This window comes from Bubalus bubalis, chromosome 4, assembly GCF_019923935.1.
Source record: "Bubalus bubalis isolate 160015118507 breed Murrah chromosome 4, NDDB_SH_1, whole genome shotgun sequence".
Taxonomy (NCBI): Eukaryota; Metazoa; Chordata; class Mammalia; order Artiodactyla; family Bovidae; genus Bubalus; species Bubalus bubalis.
Window position 1 is genome coordinate 62,513,490 of NC_059160.1, and position 11,468 is coordinate 62,524,957.

Here is an 11,468-nt window from a genome sequence, read left to right on the forward strand (position 1 = left end):
ATGGCAGAAAGTGAAGACAAACTAAAGAGCCTATTGATGAAAGTGAAAGAGGAGAGTGAAAAAGTTGGTTTAGAGCTCAACATTCAGAAAACTAGGATCATGGCATCTGGTCCCATCACTTCATGGGAAATAGATGCAGAAACAGTGGAAACAGTGGCTGACTTTATTTTTCTGGGCTCCAAAATCACTGCGGATGGTGACTGCAGCCATGAAATTAAAAGACGCTTACTCCTTGGAAGGAAAGTTATGACCAACCTAGACAGCATATTAAAAAGCAGAGACATTACTTTGTCAACAAAGGTCCGTCTGGTCAAGGCTATGATTTTTCCAGTGGTCATGTATGGATGTGAGAGTTGGACTATAAAGAAAGCTGAGAGCCAAAGAATTGATACTTTTGAACTGCAGTGTTGGAGAAGACTCTTGAGAGTCCCTTGGACTGCAAGGAGATCCAACCAGTCCATCTTAAAAGAGATCAGTCCTGGGTGTTCATTGGTAGAACTGATGCTGAAGCTGAAACTCCAATATTTTGGCCACCTCATGTGAAGAGCTGACTCATTTGAAAAGGCCCTAATGCTGGGAAAGATTGAGGGCAGGAGGAGAAGGGGACGACAGAGTATGAGATGGTTGGATGGCATCACCAACTCAATGAACATGGGTTTGGGTGAACCCTAGGAGTTGGTGATGGACAGAGAGGCCTGGCCTGCTGTGGTTCATGGGGTAGCAAAGAGTCAGACACGACTGAGTGAATGAACTGAACTGCATACTTAAGTGATGGTGAGCATATTTTCATGTGTTTGTTGGCCTTCTGTATCTCTTCATTGAAGAAATGTCTATGTAGTTCTTTTGGCCATTTTTGACTGGGATGTTTGTTTTGTTTTGTTTTTTTTCTGGTAAGGTGCTGCATGCACTACTTGTATATTTTGGGGATTAATTCCTTTTCAGTTGCTTTGTTTGCAAATATTTTCTCCATTTCTGAGTGTTGTCTTTTTGTTTTGTTTTGTTTTTTATGGTTTCCATTGTTGTGTAAAGGATTTTAAGTTTCATTAGATCCCATTTATTTATTTTTGCTTTATTGTAACTTGTACTATTCGAGGAGATGGGTCAAAAAAGATCTTGCTGTGATATATGACAGAGTGTTCTGCTTCTGATTTCCTCTAAGAGTTTTGTAGTGTCTGACCTTACATCTAGGTCTTCAGTCCATTTTGATCATGGTATGGTGTTAGGGAGTGTTCTAATTTCATTCTTTTGGATGTATATGTCCAGTTTTCCCAGAACCACTTATTGGAGAGACTGTCTTTTCTCCATTATATGTTCTTGCAAAGATAAGCAGATGTTGGATCAAAGAGTACAAACTTTCAGTAATAAAACAAATAAATTCTGAGGATGTAATGTATAGCATTGTGATTATAGTTAATAATACTGTATTATATACAAGAAAGTTGCTAAGAAAGTAGATCTTATATGATTTCACCTCAAAAAAGGAAATGGTAACTATGTAATGTGATGGTGTTGTTAGTTCATTCTATAGTGGTAATCGTTTTGCAATATATAAGTGTGAAATCAACATATTGTACAACTTAATTTATAAAATTGTATATGTCAGTTATATCTCAATAAAGCTGGAAAAAATAAAACCTAAACAAGAATAGTGTAACTCATTACCACCTCCTGCCACCCTCATCCCTTCCTCTTGGACATTAAAATTTGTTCAGAAAAAAGGGATTAGAATATCTTTTGTTTTCATTTTCTAAATTGTATATGAATGCTAGTATTTCAAAAGCAACATCTCTTTATTTTATGGCTGAATACTAGTCTACAATATGCATATATATACAACATCTTCTTTATCTTTTCATCTGTTGATAAACATTTAGGTTGCATCCATATCTTGGCAGTTGTAAATAATGTTCCATAAATATTGGCATGCAAGTATCTTTTCAAATTAATGTTTTCGTTTTCTTCAGATAAATACCCAGGAGTGGAACTGCTAGATTATATGACAGTTCTATTTTTAGTCTTTTGAGGAACCCCAAAACCATTTTCCAGAATGGTTGCACCAATTCACATTCTCAGCAGCAATTTACTAGGGTTTCCTTTTGTCTTCATTCTCCCAACATTCTTTTATGGTCTTTTTGATGATAGCCATTAAAGCTGAGCGCCGAAGAATTGATGCTTTTGAACTGTGGTGTTGGAGAAGACTCTTGAGAGTCCCTTGGACTGCAAGGAGATCCAACCAGTCCATTCTGAAGGAGATCAGCCCTGGGATTTCTTTGGAAGAAATGATGCTAAAGCTGAAACTCCAGTACTTTGGCCATTTCATGCAAAGAGTTGACTCAATGGAAAAGACTCTGATGCTGGGAGGGATTGGGGGCAGGAGGAGAAGGGGACGACAGAGGATGAGATGGCTAGATGGCATCACTCACTCGATGGATGTGAGTCTGGGTGCACTCCGGGAGTTGGTGATGGACAGGGAGGCCTGGCATGCTGCGATTAATGGGGTCACAAAGAGTCGGACACGACTGAGTGACTGAACTGAACTGAACTGATTCTGACACAAGTGTGAGGTAATATCTCATGGTGGATGGACCGGGATGGTATCACGCTAAGTGAAATAAGTCAGCAACAGAAAGACAAACACTGTATGCTATCATTTTCTTCAGGAATCTATAAAATGAAAGAAACGAATATAACAAAACAGAAACAGGCTTACACAATTAAAGAACAAACTGTGGTTACCAGGGTGAAGAGAGGAAAGCAGGGGCAAGATAGGGGTATTCAGCCCTTGACATTCTCTCTGAGTGTATGTGAGTGGGATAATGCTGGGTTTTTTTTTTCACTTCATGGGGTTTCTCTTTCTCTCGTACATGGTAAGTCAAGGGTAGGAATAACGTTACCTTTAATGTTTTTATTTTAACATGCTTGGAAGAAATACCATAAAGTTACTAATGTCTGGATGTGATTCTTCCTTAATTTCTTGAGCCACTGAAAATGTCATATAGTTTTTACATTCCTTGGATACAATTCTTACACCACCATTTAGCCTCATATCTCCTTTCACTCAGTCATGTTTTTTAGAGTCTTAAATGCTGCTCTACTTAAGTTGAGTCTTACATACTAAGGTCATTGATACCCAAATTAATCAGCTTGGAGCATACCACAATTCATGATAAAATTAGTAACTTTTTGGTCATTTCAACAAGGATTGACTGAATGAAAAATTTTGTGAACATGGTAAAAATAATAGAATTTTTACACCTTTAACCTTGAATACTAAAGCTAATCACTGAATAATGAATATGATCCTGACCCACCAATTGTTCTTGTTTACTGTCTTAGAGATGTTTAATAACCTCAGTTCTCTATAGGTGATATGCCTTTCACATTGTATGATAATATGCTATACAAGTCAGTTTTATTGCATTATAATTAGTGTGTTCTGTTCATTAGTCCCAAGGGTAACTTTTCTTTGTGTAGTTTTGCTTCTTTTACCTTCTCAGTGAATCCCTTGAGTATGTAAGTAAGTAAATAAATGATAAAAGAAAGCACATTCATTTAGTGTGTGAAATTAACTATAAAACATCTCCCTACTTGGAGGCTATACCAACACTTTTGTCAAAAGTGCCTGGATTTTTTCTAATTCTATTTCCACATGTAAGGAATATAAGAATGTATTATATTAATAATATATATGATATCATTTGGACATATTCACGTAAATTCTAGAGAATTTATCTTATTTTGGATAAAATCAAATAAAGTAGCTTCTTCTACCCAAGTCCAGAATGTTGGCCTCAGTTTACCTTTTCATACAAGAGTGAGGTGGGAGGGGAAAATTTACAGAAGCACAGAATACATTCCAACTTTTGGCATTGAGTTATAACTTAAAAGCTATTTTTCTTTCAATTTCTTGCTGAAATAATATTGTTTAGACTTTGAGTAGATTGATAATCCATTTTTTCTTCCTTTTCACATCTTAGGCAAAAATACAGGACAATGCAGGAAATAAGGTAAATGCTTTGGAGGTTGGATCTTTTGTTTTAATTGTGAATTAAGATAGTTTTCTGTAAATCAAAGGCGGTTATTTATAAGCAGTTTGATTTTTTTCTTTCTGGATAATTGTTTTTCATCTCTTTTGTATAGAAATATAACATATATAAATGGTGTCTATTCATAAAATGATTTAAATCTGTCCATTGGGGTTTTTATTAACTGCATAAACTTAACAATGAAAAAGTTGAGAAAAGAAGACTAATAAAATGATCTCAAAAAAGATACATCCTCTCTTATAGTCAAAATTTGGCCATATTTTAGTTATCAATTTCTTCTGCACAATTATACCCTCTTAAAAAATACATCTATTCATTAATTAAAAATAGAAGTTATTAAGATACTTATTAAATGAGAATATATGTGAAGAAGAACAGATTATTTTCATTTAGCAGACAACAATATTAAGCAGCATTTGTTACAGAAGATATCGTTAATTATTCTAAATCTTTCCTCATTTAATTCTGGAAATTATTGTGAAATTCACACAAACCCTCTGGACTAGATCAAATTTTATCTTTTTGCTGCTGCTGCTAAGTCGCTTCAGTCATGTCCGACCCTGTGCGACCCCATAGACGGCAGCCCACCAGACTCCTCCGTCCCTGGGATTCTCCAGGCAAGAACACTGGAGTGGGTTGTCATTTCCTCCTCCAATGCTTGAAAGTGAAAAGTAAAAGTGAGGTCGCTCAATTGAGTCTGACTCTTTGCGACCCCATGGACTGCAGCCTACCAGACAACCCCGTCCATGGGATTTTCCAGGCAAGAGTACTGGAGTGGGTTTCCATTGCCTTCTCCATTTATCCTTTTTTTTTTTAATATAAATTTATTTATTTTAATTGGAGGCTAATTACTTTACAATATTGTATTGGTTTTGCCAACATCAACATGAATCCGCCACAGGGGTACATGTGTTCCCCATACTAAACCCCCCTCCCACCTCCCTCTCCATCCCATCCCTCTGGGTCATCCCAGTGCACCAGCCCCGAGCATCCTCTATCATGCATCAAACCTGGACTGGCGATTCATTTCACATGTATTATACATGTTTCAATGCCATTGTCCCAAATCATCCCACCCTTTCCCTCTCCCAAGAGTCCAGAAGACTGTTCTGTACATCAGTGTCTCTTTTACTGTCTCACATACAGAGTTATCGTTACCATCTTTCTAAATTCCACATATATGCATGTATTGGTGTTTTTCTTTCTGGCTTCCTTCACTCTGTATAATAGGCTCTAGTTTCATCCACCTCATTATAACTGATTCAAATGTATTCTTTTCAATGGCTGAGTAATACTCCACTGTGTATATGTACCACAGCTTTCTTTTTTTATTTGTTTCTTTTAAAATATAAATTTATTTATTTTAATTGGAGGCTAATTACTTTACAATATTGTATTGGTTTTGTGCCATACATCAACATGAATCCACCACGGGTATACACATGATCCCCATCCTGAACCCCCCTCCCTCCTCCCTCCCTATACCATCCCTCTGGGTCATCCCAGTGCACCAGCCCCAAGCATCCTGTATCGTGCATCGAACCTGGACTGGTGATTCGATTCATATATGATATTATACATGTTTCAATGCCATTCTCCCAAATCATCCCACCCTCTCCCTCTCCCACAGAGTCCAAAAGACTGTTCTATACATCTGTGTCTCTTTTGCTGTCTCGCATACAGGGATATCATTACCATCTTTCTAAATTCCATATATATGCGTTAGTATACTGTATTGGTGTTTTTCTTTCTGGCTTACTTCACTCTGTATAACAGGCTCCAGTTTCATCCACCTCATTAGAACTGATTCAAATGTATTCTTTTTAATGGCTGAGTAATACTCCATTGTGTATACGTACCACATCTTTCTTATCCACTCGTCTGCTGATGGACATCTAGGTTGCTTCCATGTCCTAGCTATAATAAACAGTGCTGCAATGAACATTGGGGTACACATGTCTCTTTCAATTCTGGTTTCCTCAGTGTGTATGCCCAGCAGTGAGATTGCTGGGTCATAAGGCAGTTCTATTTCCAGTTTTTTAAGGAATCTCCACACTGTTCTCCATAGTGGCTGTACTAGTTTGCATTCCCACCAACAGTGTAAGAGGGTTCCCTTTTCTCCACATCCTCTCCAGGATGTGGAGACTTTCAGATAGCAGCCATTCTGACTGGCGTGTAATGGTACCTCATTGTGGTTTTGATTTGCATTTCTCTGATAATGAGTGATGTTGAGCATCTTTTCATGTGTTTGTTAGCCATCTGTATGTCTTCTTTGGAGAAATGTTTGTTTAGTTCTTTGGCCCATTTTTGATTGGGTCATTTATTTTTCTGGAATTGAGTTGTAGGAGTTGCTTGTATATTTTTGAGATTAGTTATTTGTCAGTTGCTTCATTTGCTATTATTTCTCCCATTCTGAAGGCTGTCTTTTCACCTTGCTTATAGTTTCCTTTGTGGTGCAGAAGCTTTTAAGTTTAATTAGGTTCCATTTGTTTATTTTTGCTTTTATTTCCAATATTCTGGGAGGTGGGTCATAGAGGATCCTGCTGTGATGTATGTCAGAGAGTGTTTTGCCTATGTTCTCCTCTAAGAGTTTTATAGTTTCTGGTCTTACATCTAGATCTTTAATCCATTTTGAGTTTATTTTTGTGTATGGTGTTAGAAAGTGTTCTAGTTTCATTCTTTTACAAGTGGTTCACCAGTTTTCCTAGCACCACTTGTTAAAGAGATTGTCTTTAATCCATTGTATATTCTTGCCTCTTTTGTCAAAGATAAGGTGCCCATAGGTGTGTGGGTTTATCTCTGGGCTTTCTATTTTGTTTCATTGATCTATATTTCTGTCTTTGTGCCAGTACCATACTGTCTTGATGACTGTGGCTTTGTAGGAGAGCCTGAAGTCAGGTAGGTTGATTCCTCCAGTTCCATTCTTCTTTCTCAAGATTGCTTTGGCTATTCGAGGTTTTTTGTATTTCCATACAAATTGTTAAATTATTTGTCCTAGCTCTGTGAAAAATACCATTGGTAGCTTGATAGGGATTGCATTGAATCTATAGATTGCTTTGGGTAACATACTCATTTTCACTATATTGATTCTTCTGATCCATGAACACGGTATATTTCTCCATCTATTAGTGTCCTCTTTGATTTCTTTCACCAGTGTTTTATAGTTTTCTATATATAGGTCTTTTGTTTCTTTAAGTAGGTATATTCCTAAGTATTTTATTCTTTTCATTGCAATGGTGAATGGAATTGTTTCCTTAATTTCTCTATTTTCTCATTATTAGTGTATAGGAATGCAAGGGATTTCTGTGTGTTGATCTTATATCCTGCAACTTTACTATATTCACTGATTAGCTCTAGTAATTTTCTGGTGGGATCTTTAGGGTTTTCTATGTAGACGATCATGTTATCTGCAAACAGTGAGTGTTTTATTTCTTCTTTTCCAATTTGGATTCCTTTTATTTATTTTTCTGCTCTGATTGCTGTGGCCAAAACTTCCAAAACTATGTTGAATAGTAGTGGTGACAGTGGGCACCCTTATCTTGTTCCTGACTTTAGGGGAAATGCTTTCAATTTTTCACCATTGAGGATAATGTTTGTTGTGGGTTTGTCATATATGGCTTTTATTATTTTGAGGTATGTTCCTTCTATTCCTGCTTTCTGGAGAGTTTTTGTCATAAATGGATGTTGAATTTTGTCAGAGGCTTTCTCTGCATATATTGAGATAATCATATGGTTTTTATTTTTCAATTTGTTAATGTGGTGTATTACATTGATTGATTTGCAGATATTGAAGAATCTTCGCATCCCTGGCATAAAGCCCACTTGATCATGGTGTATGATATTTTTAATGTGTTGTTGGATTCTGATTGCTAGAATTTTGTTAAGGATTTTTGCATCTGTGTTTATCAGTGATATTGGCCTGTAGTTTTGGTTTTTTTGTGTGGCATCTTTATCAGGTTTTGGTATTAGAGTGATGGTGGCCTCATAGAATGAGTTTGGAAGTTTACCTTCCTCTGCTATTTTCTGGAAGAGTTTGAGTAGGATAGGTGTCAGCTCGTCTCTAAATTTATGGTAGAATTCAGCTATGAAGCCGTCTGGACCTGGGCTTTTGTTTGCTGGAAGATTTCTGATTACAGTTTCAATTTGCATGCTTGTGATGGGTCTGTTAAGATTTTCTATTTCTTCCTGGTTCAGTTTTGGAAAGTTGTACTTTTCTAAGAATTTGTCCATTTCTTCCAAGTTGTCCATTTTATTGGCATATAATTGCTGGTAGTAGTCTCTTATGATCCTTTGTTGTCTGTTGTGATCTCTCCATTTTCATTTCTAATTTTATTGATTTTTCTCCATTTATTTCTTGTTGAGTCTGGCTAGTGGTTTGTCAATTTTATTTATCCTCTTAAAGAACCAGCGTTTATCTTTTTAAATCACCCTAAGAGACATCTATTAAGGAAGAAACACATAATTGTACTATACAGGCTTAAATTCTGACATAGAAACTAAGGAAAGGAAACATAGAATGGTAAGACATTTTAGATACAATATATGATAGATTTTAAAAGAAAGCTGACTATTTGGACATGTTGAGAAAAAGCATTATTACCATCAATTGAAAGTTTTACAGTAATTTTATCTGTTAGGAATCATGTAAATGGTAAACTTCGTATGGAAGTAGTGCATCTCATCTACAAGGAGGCTAAGAAGACATGCAGAAGATTAAAAAAAAACTGGTATATGTCTTTAAAACAATGTAGCTAATTTCTAAAGTGTGTCTAGAGATTTGAAAACCTTTATTGGAAATGTGGTTGCAAGAGTTTGAATGTTTTTGAATTTACAGAATTATTTCTCCTTTTTATTTATTGTTTATATTCTAAAGTTTTTATTTGTAAAAGTTGTCAACTGTCATAATTGTATCCTTGGGTAAAATCTTGCTAAATAGATACCTTCCTCAATTTTGCAGAGAATTTTAGCTTTATGTAAAGATTAGTCAAGTTATCCATAAATTCTCTTTTAGATCTAAGATACCGTGACTACTTTCTATGGTTTTTAAGTCCAATCTGTAATTTTCTGGCTTACCACCCAACTGACATTGATATTCAATTATGCTTTATTGTTGCTCTTCTTGAAGCAATATTATCTATTGTAGTCAGTCTTAAAAAATATTATGTGTCATTTGCCCTTTGTTTAAAAAAAAAACTATATATGCGTTCTTCACATATAATTTCCATAGATTTTAAGTGAATTCACAAACACTCTAAATTTATTCATGTATTTAAGACTAAGACCTTGTAGTGGATATTCATTATGAAAAAGTTGAAAGGAGCAAAGGTGTTGAATGTAAAAGGCTTTGGGTTCAACATCCCACTGAATTACCAACACAGTACATCTTCATTGGCTATGAACTTTAAACTTTGTAGAAATATAAATGCTTAGATCTCACCCAACGGATTCAGAAGGATTTTATCTGTTGTGTCTTTATATTTATCTTCATTAAAGATTCAACATATTTCTATTAAAAAGCTGAGATTTAGATATGTACCTCAGAAAAAATCTTTAAGCCTCAATTTTTTTCTCTAAAAAGTGGGGATAGTAATACTCTACTCATAGAGGGGTTTGCAGATATTAACAAGAAAATTTATGTACATTCCCAAACACGGTGCTTAGCATATTGTTGGCATAAATTTAATATTAGCTTCTCTCTCATCTATTTTTTTTCTTATTGACTCTCACACCCAATCCTATTAATTTTCTTTTAGATCTTTTTCTCTCTGTTTGATAAAACCCCTATGAGATAAATGGGGAACCACTCAATGCAAACAGAGTTCATTCTTTTGGGTCTGACAGATGACCCGGTGTGGCAGATTGTAGTTTTTCTCTTTCTATTTTTTCCCTATGTGTTCAACGTGACAGGAAACTTAACCCTCGTCCTTCTCACCCTGCTAGATTCCCACCTTAAGACACCAATGTATTTCTTTCTACACAATTTCTCCTTTTTAGAAATTTCATTCACAACTGTTTGCATTCCAAGGTTCTTGGTGAGCCTTGTCACAAAGGACAGAACTATTTCCTATATGAGTTGTATGACTCAGTTTTTTGTTGTTTTTGTTTTTGTTTTGTTTTGTTTTTCTGGGAATCACTGAATTTTACCTTCTGGCTGCTATGTCTTAATGACCATTGTGTGGCCATATGTAAACCCCTCCATTACACCACTCTCATGAGCAATAGAGTTTGCCACCAACTTGTACTCAGCTCTTGGGCAACTGGATTCCTGAGGATCTTTCCTCTAGTGATCTTAGGGCTCAAGTTGGAATTCTGTGATTCCAATGTCATTGATCATTTTATTTGTGATTCTTCTCCCATCCTACAGATCTCTTGTTCAGATACACATTTCCTAGAGCTGATGTCCTTTTTCTTGGCTATGGTGACACTGATGGCCACACTGATGTTAGTGATTCTCTCCTATGCTTATATCATCAAGACAATTCTCAAATTCCCTTCTGTCCAACAAAGGACCAAAGCCTTTTCTACCTGTTCTTCCCACATGATTGTAGTTTCCATTTCTTATGGAAGCTGCATCTTCATGTACATAAAAGCATTAACCAATGACAGAGTGACCTTAAACAAAGGAGTAGCTGTGCTCAATACCTCAGTTGCCCCTTTGCTGAATCCCTTCATTTATACCCTAAAGAACCAGCAAGTGAAACAGGCCTTTAAAGATATGGCCCAGATAGTTTGGTTTACTTCAAACAAATGAGAAAATTCTAAAATGTATAAAGGAAAAAAATGTTTTCCTTTTCATCTTGGTCTAGTTTGTCTTATTCTGTCTATATTTTTAGATTATATAGCAATTTCAGCCAATTTAGGGCCTCCTTCCAAGCTATCATTTCCTGCTAGAATTTCTGCTCTACAAATCTGTTCCTTCATCAATTTCAGGAATGCAGTATTTTAAATGTGATATTTTTCACAGATCACATTGTAAGAAACAAATGTTTTCAATAAGGCTTTTTATGAGCTATGTGTTAGATAACTTTTCAGGACTTGGCATGTGAATAAAATGTGTGGAGCTGTAGTTATAGTTTTAGAACAAAACTGACTACTTGAAAGAAATGATGAAATCAATTATTTAGTTAAAAAATAGTTCAATTATAATAGATATAGTATTATGTTCCTGAGAATATAGTTTCATAAGTGTCATAATTTTTAATGTGTGAACAGATTGTACAAATTATAAACTAAGATATAATTTATAATTATTTTACAAAATATGTTTTCACACAGTAAGATAATACATTTTGATTATTCTTTATGTGATGAATAAGAAAAATAGTCAAATTTTATATGACCCCAAATGAAAATATTTTTAATTACACTGCTAAATTTTGAATTTCTGAGAGATATTGTCTACCTGTACCTATGAGTTGAATT

General features: G+C 35.4%; 1 pseudogene; it reads left to right on the forward strand.

Moving 5' to 3' along the window:
* Nucleotides 1-9,838: 9,838 nt before the first annotated feature.
* On the forward strand, nucleotides 9,839-10,797 carry LOC102404069 (annotated as a pseudogene).
* The last annotated feature ends 671 nt before the right edge of the window (nucleotides 10,798-11,468 follow it).